At 37.7% G+C, this 9,852-nt stretch overlaps 1 long non-coding RNA gene and 1 pseudogene across 1 annotated transcript in view; one reads left to right on the top strand and one right to left on the bottom strand.

Annotated features, from left to right (window-relative positions):
- LOC108491509 overlaps nt 1-7,731 on the top strand; it is a 25,812-nt gene extending 18,081 nt beyond the window's left edge. The window contains exons 3-4 of the long non-coding RNA XR_001872781.1: nt 39-41; nt 7,382-7,731. This is a non-coding gene — a long non-coding RNA (uncharacterized LOC108491509). The remainder of the gene's footprint in view (nt 1-38; nt 42-7,381) is intronic.
- A 421-nt stretch (nt 7,732-8,152) lies between these two features.
- Nucleotides 8,153-9,199, bottom strand: LOC103745255 (annotated as a pseudogene).
- Between the last annotated feature and the right edge of the window lie 653 nt (nt 9,200-9,852).

Genomic DNA, 9,852 nt, shown 5'->3' with positions numbered 1-9,852 from the left:
ATATTTGTTATATATTATCAGAAATATATTAATGTAAGGATGTTTTTATCTCAGCCTGGACAAAACTAGTTGTGCATTTCCAAATTGTGAATACCAATCCCATATTTCTGAGTGTGGTACAGTGTGACACAAATTAGTCATTTCAACTAATTACATAACTTAGTCCTGCCTCAACAATTTGAATTAAACCTCAGAATACAGGATGAGAGTTGAACCATACTAATCACTATAAATACATACCTATGCACAATTGTCCAACAGGCTTATATCCAAATTTGTAATGACATAACAAAAGTGCAGTACAGGAATCCAACACTGACTAAACCGATCTTCATATAATTGTAGGATGGTGGCACATGTCTGTCATCCCAGTGCTTGGAAGGTGAAATCAGGAGGATTAGAAGCTCAAGGTCATCCTTGGATACAAGTTCCAGGATCAGACACATGAGACCTTGTTGTCAAAACAGAACAACAGCAAAGTATTTTTAAATGAAATTATATGCCTTTTCAATTTCACTCTAGGGAAAAAAATGGTATCGGAGATAAAATATGGCACAATGAAATCTCAAAGCATCTTTTCTCTTTCTCTTATCAGATAGGCATTAGGCTCCAAGAAAAATTAATTAATAAAGCAAGTTTAGTAATTTAAAATGGAAGCAAAATTTTACAAGGTTTAATATGATGAAAACTTAAACAGCTATGTTTTTAAAAATTGTACTCCTTGTTGTGATTTAATTTTCTTGAATTGAATGACTAATAAGCACAAAATGGAAATAAGGGTTATATTATAAATCATGTATTTTCACAATTTTCCATTCAAGAGTTTTTATTTATGGAGAAAATTAAATGGATAGCATGATTATTTAAATACATGAACAGTATTATAGCAGAAGGAGTCTTATGGGATTAAAGTTTTAAAACAATCTTTTTGAATTTGAAGGTAAGACTCTATTGCTGAAGACAAGACATACTTTGGACACAGGACTTGGAACAATGGCGCTGGAACTGACCTGGAAGCCTCCTCCCTGAAGGCTAGCTCTCGTAGTTTTGGAGGACACTATGCATGCTGCTAAGGGAGAATTTCAGAACATCAATGTATGGTCAACCCCAGCTTTAAAGCCTAATAACCACAACAATGACCATCACAACAAACTATATTGGGGCAGTAGTGACACTTTTGTCTTGGGGACAATCAACAGTTGCTACCTAATTGGATCTAAAATTCACTCAACAGGAGGAAACTTATGTGTGGGACTGTAAACACAGCCAAATACACATGGCTGGAAAGGTCCTAGACCTTAAAGAAAACCCCAAGGCTGTCACATTCCTATACAAATATATTTCCTTACTGTGTACTAAATATGGATCATTACATTTACAGACAAGTATGCCAGTCACCACTCATCAAAGAAGCTTCTTTTGCAGCAGAAGGAGACAATTAGAGTTCCACAACTGATCACACACAAAAATTAAAATTAAGTGTCTATAAAATACCAAACTCTAAGAGACACATCTACAATGGAACCTCTACACCTAAGACTCATGGAGCATGGTAGAATAAGGCATAGAGAGAATATTAATGCATCCATAAGTTGAATTTCCAGGCCCACTGAAGCCCCCTCCTCCGACTGTCCTTGCAACAATCCGACACAATATTCTTCCAAACTACAGTTTAGGGAATAAAACTATTTATTGGGCTTACTAACAGAGCATATGATTGCAGTGAAGAGGTACTTACAAAGGTATGGGCATCCTTGGACTGGTTTTTGTATTTTTTTTTTCTATGTTTCAGCTTCAGCTTCCAGACCTGCTGCTGCTGGTCCAAGATGGGGAAGAACACTCCTATTCTCTGGCTTCCCCTGTGTTTATCCTTAGTCCCTCCCCTCATGCAGTTAAGGCTGATTGATTGGGTCGAAGGGGTGACTGTCTCCATCTGTCCCTCCCCTCCTATGGAGAGTTTCATAGTCCAATTTGTTTGAGGTGATTGAAGCAAGTAGTGAGGAGCTAGAGGAAGGCATTGCTGGTCATGTGGAGGACAAGGTTATCCAATAGCATCTCTCAATGAAACTCCTTCATGCAACAGAGACCAACAAACCCAGGGCTCAAGGAACATTGCAGATGAGGGGGTGGAAAGATCGTAAGAGCCAGGGAGGAGTTGCATGACCATATGGAAATAGAGTCTTCAGGTTCCAGGGACCTTGCTCATATGAACTTACAGCAATGGTGACAGCATGCACAAGACCCATGAAAACTCAAGCAGACAAAAATACATCTTAGAACTGTGGAAATGGGCAGCAGGCTCCAATCTTAGTTGAAGAATCATTGGGCAGGGGATTACTACTGGGTGAGGAAGAGCTGATCTTCTTTAAGGGAGTCTAGATAGGCTAGCTAGACCCCATTGCATGAACGTGCCCTGAGGGATGTCAGGAGAAATGAACTTGACTTGATGAACCTTAACATAAATGACAGAATGCATGAAATCCAGTGGGGGCTATGAGAGCATTCTGATAGGGAAGAGGGTATAAAGATGATTAAGATATTGTATATGAAACACATAAAAATTCAATTAAAATTCTCAAAACCAACCAAAAATAAAAGAAAAAGTCTTTTTTAAATTTTTTTTTGTTTGTTTTTGAGACAGGTTCTTCCTGTACCCCAGCTGGCCTGGAACTCACTAGAGCAGGTTGGCCTCTACCTTACAGATATCCACCTACCTCTGCCTCCCAAGTGCTGGGATTACAGGTGTACATCACCATGCACAGCTTAAAGTAGTCATTCTTGCTGAACATGTTTATCCATCCAACTTTACTTACAACTTTCTAAAAATTCTGTATTACTTTATGGGTCAGGACTTACGTACAATGAAGTGTTTTGATATTGAGCTTGTCAATTTATATCTCTGATATAGTGTTGGTTGGTTCCGCAAAAGTGAGATGCAGATATGATTTTTAATAATTATACTTAATGAAATAAAATGATCATAATAATAATGCAGGAAAACCAGAACTGCAATTATTTAGTGTTGGACACAGTTGGTAATTGTTATCCCAGCTTTATTTTGTGCATCTATACTTCCTAAGAGGTAAAAGTTAAATCTGATGTTTGAAAGTGAGAAATAGCTTTTATCATCTTATCATAATAACCCAAATTATGCTCATTTTCAGTATTGGATAATTCATATAATTTTCCTACTTTGGTTAGCCTGAAGGTCATAATATCTCTGACTTTTCTCAGGACAATTCAAAGACAATAAATATCTGAAGTGTTGGGTGTTATTATTGTGTCAGCATGAAGAAAATGTCAGAAAAATTTAGAGGTTTTGGAATTTAGAGGAATTTATTAGGAGAAAAAGAACTCTTGACCACCACCGTTTTAGCTCTCTGCTTTTATTATAAGAAACAGGACAAATAGAACATTTGAATACTGGATTTTCCTGTTCTTAATAAAGTCATGTGTTGTAAAGACAATCGTATAGATTGAGCGAAGTGAGCTTTCCTTTATAAGCATATATTTTCTTTCATGCTTATGGCTGTTGAAACTTCTAAACAGAAATGGAAATTAAGATGAAATATTTTCTTGTATTTTCTTTTTATTTATACTTTAAAATGGTCTCTTTTTCCACTTGCCAGACTCCGGATTTAATCAAAAGGAGAAAAGAAGGAAATATTTTAAATGCTCATATGAGATTTTCTAACCCTTTAGATAAAACATTGAAATGGCAGTGTTAGAACTTACCAAAGTACATTTCAAAACATGTCTACAATTGCACTGAACTGATCTTTCATATCTAATATTTTAATGTACAAACTAAAGACTAAGAAGAATATGCTTATAACTAAAATAATGTTGATATATTTAGTTTACTGCAGGGACAGATGATACATGAAAACAGTCATGAGATAGTTCATAGGAAAAATGAGGGAAGGGGTCTTTTAGAAATTGCTGGAGTAAAGATAATTTTGTCTTAGCAAGGATCTCAACATAGTTCATTCAAACATTAGAAATCACATAACATATTGATAATCATAGTACTTTGACTTCTCCAACAAAATTATTCCCTGTTATTTTTTTCCTTCCAACACCTCCCATATCTCCCCATCACTTTTTTCTTTCTCTTTTTTTTCTTCTTTCATTTATTACTTTTTCTGGGGGTTTTGGGGACTCTATCCTCCCTTCCAACACCTCCCATATCTCCCCATCACTTTTTTCTTTCTCTTTTCTTTTTTTTCTTCTTTCATTTATTACTTTTTCTGGGGGTTTTGGGTACTCTAACATTCCCCTCTCTGAAGAGGTAACCCTAAAATCTTTTAAGGATTAGATACAAGCTCCAAATACTTTTGACATATTTGGCCTTTGGAACAGAGTATGTTGCTAAGAGGCCCAAAGACATTTTGACTTTCAGCCAAGAAATGGGCTACTTTCCTTTAGGGCCTTTTTACCCTAACTGTCTAGCCAATTCCTGCCTACTATTCTTTTTTTCTTTTTCAGTTTATTATTTATTTAATAACCACATACTTAGAAGAAGCATTTCTTCCTATTCTTATCACTACCATCTTCTGAAGGGGTTACCCAAATTGCCAATAGGGAATAGGGATGCAGACCCTGGCTTCTTCTATGTTGAACAGGGACACGGGGTGAGGCAATTGGAGTACCCCTTCAGTGGGTCTACCTAAAAGACTACCAAATTGCATAACTCTTATCTCTAATGGGGAAAGAAAGTCCTTGAATCATGACTAGGAGATGTGAAGGAGAAGTAAAGGCAAGAGTAATTAGCATTACAAGTTCTAGACAGGGAACTAGAAAAAAGTCAGAACAGGGCAATTTTCAAATGTTCCTATGACAGTCCATTGGAGTTTCTTGACAGGCGCTTCCAAAAGCATCCCTCTATTGGGTTATTCCTCATTTTTCTTTTGTCTTCCAGGCTGGACTAGTTGGCTGGGAAGAGTGGCTGGATACTCAGGTGAAGGTCCAGTTACCCTGCTTGGCACTCCTTCAGTGAATGAGCACAACCGTCAACAAGCCCAATTGTGACCATGTTTAACGATCAGGCTCAGCTGAAGCCGTGATGATGGTAGTTATTTCATGCAAAAGACCAAGATTTGAAGTCTTACATCTGAGCAGCACTTTCTGGTTAGGAACAAAATCATCAATGAGAAATAATTGTCTAAATACTTTTTATATAGACTTAAGCCTAATGTCTGGGAAGTGTAATCCCTTGAACTCCTAAAAAAGTATACTGATGACATTACTCTTTGGTTATACTTTACTTTTGGATGTTCAAGACCATACATTTGGCCCAAATAAATCAATTTTTTTTACACTTAAGGTCATTTGAGGATCTGTTCCTCAGGGGTCACATGGGCTTGGGAGGAGCTCCTGGCTCCTTTCTTTTACCTGTTCCATTTATGTGACATTAAGTCAAAGGTCCTGTTTGACCATGTCTGGCTTCACTTGGAAGCATGAATGAGATGTTTCCTCTAAGTTGACCCTCCTCTTTGTAGACTGGACACTGGTTCAAGTCCATCTCATGGGGTCTTCATAACCTCCTTGAACAAGAGGACAGGTGACTCACCACATTTACAGGACATTTTGAGAGATGTTCCATAGTCCTGTAGAACTTGGTCAACCTTGAAGGACAAGGGGCAAAAACTGTCCTTTAAGTCCCTCTGACAATGTTAGTATAGGCCTTGAAGTATGACTGTCAAACATCTAATAAGGTTAGTTCCACCAGTCTGATACTTCTAGTTATCATGTGCTATGTAGATAAGGCTTAGGTAAGGAACCAAATATTCTCAGATAAACAGTGAATAGATTTATATTTTGTTCCTTAAACTAGTTGACTAAACCATGACCATAAACATTTTAAGATCATGTGTATATTATTTTTGTCTCATCCTTTATATATAACAAACCTACACAGACCATTACTTGCTTAGGCTTTCTCATTTGTTCTATTTTGGAAAATATCTCAATTATCATATCCTTTCACAATATTTTAAAATCTTGTGGCTTAATCTTGAAGTCTTATGACCTGCTGGTTATTAATGGTAATAGTTTGGGGTACTGTCACTTCAGGAGTTCAATATCTGCTAACAAAACAGCATTTTTACCAAAAAGAGGAAAAAGAAGTCTTTGCAAATGAACATATTTCATTAGTGGTTTCCAGAAACTGGTTAATGCTGTTTAATCTGCATCATACATCACAAGTTCAGACCAAGGATCTTAGCTCTCATCTATTACTGGGAACTGTTTACTTCTAAAGATTTATTAGAGAAGTTCAGTTTGTGTGGGATTTTTCTTTATTTGTTTGCTTTACTTTATTTTAATCTTTACTGTTGGAGGACAATGTTGACTTAACTGCAAATCTAGTACTAATAATTAAATCCTTTGGAGTTACGTGACTGTTTTAGTTATTAACAGTTCTGGTAACTTCCAAACGTATATTGATGATACTCTCAAAATACACAATTATTTAAGATCACATTCAGGTTGATAATCAGTAGCTGTTAAAGATAAGTTTTCCATGCTTCTTGCTGACAAGATTTATTCACTTTTTCTAATTTTATTTATTTCCGTGAATTATTGAAACTGAGGATAACAAAATCTTCTATTTAGGTAGTACATACAAATCTACAAGAGTTTAGTCTATCACTATGCTGGGGGAATGTGTCACAGAGAGTGGGAACATTGGACATTTTATTACTCTTTAAAGATTAACCTGAATTTCACCAACTGACAAACATATTTAAGCCTAGACAGAAAATCTGTTCATAAACATTTCTTGCATCAGTCTTCATACCTACAAATGACTGCTTCTCTCAACCTCAGAAACACAACATGATTGAAAAACATTTAACTAAATTCACTGAATGTGAACAAAAACGTCAACTGTGAATTGTCCAGCAATAGGACACGTGTGGGGATGAAGTGAAAAGAAAATCTGTGGTAGAGTACCAGGTGTCTGAAGAATAAGAGGTTTAAGTGGAACTCTAGGGGCATTACACGCTGGGAGAAAAGGAAAGGATCCAGACTCACATAACATCTCAGGACTATGCAGAGAGAGACAGGAAAACACAGAAATGATGAAGATGTGTCAAAAGAATGTGTTCTATGCTGAACCTTACGCTTATGTGAAACAAATTCAGCAACTTACATCCTAAGCATAGAGCTGAGATTTACAAAAAGTAGTGCCATATAAAGTACCAGGGCCAGAATTTGTGAAGCACAAGTAAAATTTCAAGATATCACATGACAGAATGCCAGCTGTATCCATTTGGAGGACTACGAGGAGCAATGGCAATACCTACTTATGAAAAGTTATGTGAATTTGAGATAATTCTACGATTATCCAAAACCCAAGGAAGCACAAACAATCACTAAGCCATTAACAAAGCCTGCCAATGAAGATCAGGAAATTGGTACAGAAATTATTAAAAGAGAACTGAAAATTCCTGCAGTGACTATTGCTAAGAATGCAGGTATTGAAGGCTCTTTGATAGTTGAGAAAATTATGCAAATTTCCTCAGAAGTTGGTTATGATGCTATGCTTGGAGATTTTGTGAACATGGTAGAAAAGGGAATCATTGATCCAACAAAGGTTGCAAGGACTGCTTTACTGGATGCTGCTGGGGTGGCCTCTCTATTAAGTACAGCAGAAGATGTCATCACAGAAATTCCTAAAGAAGACCCTGGAATGGGTGCCATGGGTGGAATGAGAGGTGGTATGGGAGGTGGCATGTTCTAATTCCTAGAATAATGCTTTGCCCTTATCAGTGAACTGTGACAAGAAGCTCAAGGCAGGGCTCCTCCTCAAGGCAGGGCTCATTTGAAGAGAGTGACTGAAGAAAGGCTGGCTGATGTTTAAGAAAATTACTATAACCATCAGTTACTGGTTTCAGTTGACAATATATAATGTTTTACTGCTGTCCTTGTCCATGCCTACAGAAAATTTATTCTGTATTTTTGAATAAAGACATTTGTACATTCCTGATACTGGGTGCACAAGCCAGGTACCAGTGTCCTGCTTTTAACCTCATTCACTGAGGCATCTTGTCTCCTGTTACAGACAGCATTTCAGTGCTTGCCATCACAGATGAGAAGCAGCCTTTCTGTGGAGAGTCAGAGTAATTGTGTACAAAGTAGAGAGATCCAATTATGTGACAACCTCTGCAGGAATTTTCAGTTCTCTTTTAATAATTTCTATTCCAATTTCCTGATCTTCGTTGGCAGGCTTTGTTAAGCCCAAGGCTGGGATGCAACAAAGCCGAGCACAACCCCGTCCTAGAACAATGCCTTCTTCAACAGTTGATCTGGTAGCATTAGCATTAAGGGCATCTGTCATTCTATCTTTCTTCACATTTGCTTCAGCATCACTTGTCCCTCCAACCTTTAGCGCAGCTACTCCATCTGGTAGCTTTGCCAGTCGTTCATTCAGTTTTTCCTTTTCATATCCATTATTTGTGATCTCTAACTGCTTAGTGATTTCTTGAATACATTTTTCAATTTGAGCTTTGTCACCTTTTCCTTTATAAAGCATGACATCATCTTTGGTGACAATGACCTCTCCAGCTTTTCCTAAGTCATGAGCTTGAAAACCTTCAAGGTTCAGATCAACCCCTCTTCTTCAAATACTGCACCACCAGTAGCAATAGCCGTATCTTTTAGCTGGTTCTTCCTATTGTCCCCAAACCTTGGAGCTTTGACCGCTATCACCTGAAGGCCAACCTTTAGACTGTTCAAAATCAGTGTACTTAGAGCTTCTCCATCAACATCTTCAGCAATTATGACCAACAGCTTCCAGTGCGCATTGTCAATTTCAAGAGCAGGAACAACAGACTGAAAACTAGAAAGTTTATTTTCACTCAACAAAACATAGGCATCTTGAAATTCACATTTGTGACCTTTTGATGTATTAATGAAATATGGGGACATGTACCCTCGATCAAACTTCATGCCTTCAATAATTTCTAATTCATCATTCAATGCTTTCCCATCCTTTACTGTGATATCACCCTTTCTTCCAACCTTTTTAATGCCTCAGAAATGATGTTTCCAATTTCTCTGTCTCCATTTGCAGAAATTATAGCAACCTGAGCAATTTGTTCAGGAGTTGTAACAGGTTTGACTGCTTTTTAAGTTCAGCAACAACAGCATCAACAGCCAAGATCACACCTCTCCTGCTTTCCACTGGATTGGCATTTTATGCCTGGTGTGGTGGCGCATGCCTTTAATCCTAGCACTCTGGAGGCAGAGGCAGGGGCATCTCTGTGAGTTCAAGGCCAGCCTGGTCTACATAGTGAGTTCCAGGACAGCTGGGGCTACAAGGAGACCCTGTCTCAAAAAGACCAAAAAAAAAAAAATCTATGGATTAGCATTTTATGAGTATGAGGGTTTTGCCTGCATGTATATAAGTGCACCCATGTCATGCAATGCCCGAAGGGGTCAGAAGAGGGCGTCATATTCCCTGGAACTGGAGTCATGGATGGTTGTTAGCTGCCATGTGGGTGCTGGGATTCAAACCCAGGTTTTTCTGCAAAAGCAGCCAGTGCTCTGAACTGCTGAGTCATCTCACCAGGCCCTTTGTTCAGTGTTTTCATCACAGCAATGTGAAAGCAAACTAGAACATAGGCATAAGCACATTGTGAATAAAGCACACAATCATATGAGCCACAATGATCTTAATTTAGATGACAGCAATCATCCTAAAGCAAAGTCTTTACAGTCATTCTTTCTTTTTGATATATTTATTTTTATTTTATTTGTACACGAGTGTTATGCCTGAATGTGTGTAAGTGCACCATTGTTGTCCAGTGCCAGCTGAGGACAGAAGAGGTCACTGGATTCCCTGGAACT

Source organism: Nannospalax galili, unplaced genomic scaffold (assembly GCF_000622305.1).
Source record: "Nannospalax galili isolate Female #2095 unplaced genomic scaffold, S.galili_v1.0 scaffold461, whole genome shotgun sequence".
NCBI lineage: Eukaryota > Metazoa > Chordata > Mammalia > Rodentia > Spalacidae > Nannospalax > Nannospalax galili.
Note: the sequence above shows the minus strand (reverse complement) of the source record. Positions and strands in the feature narration are given on the sequence as shown.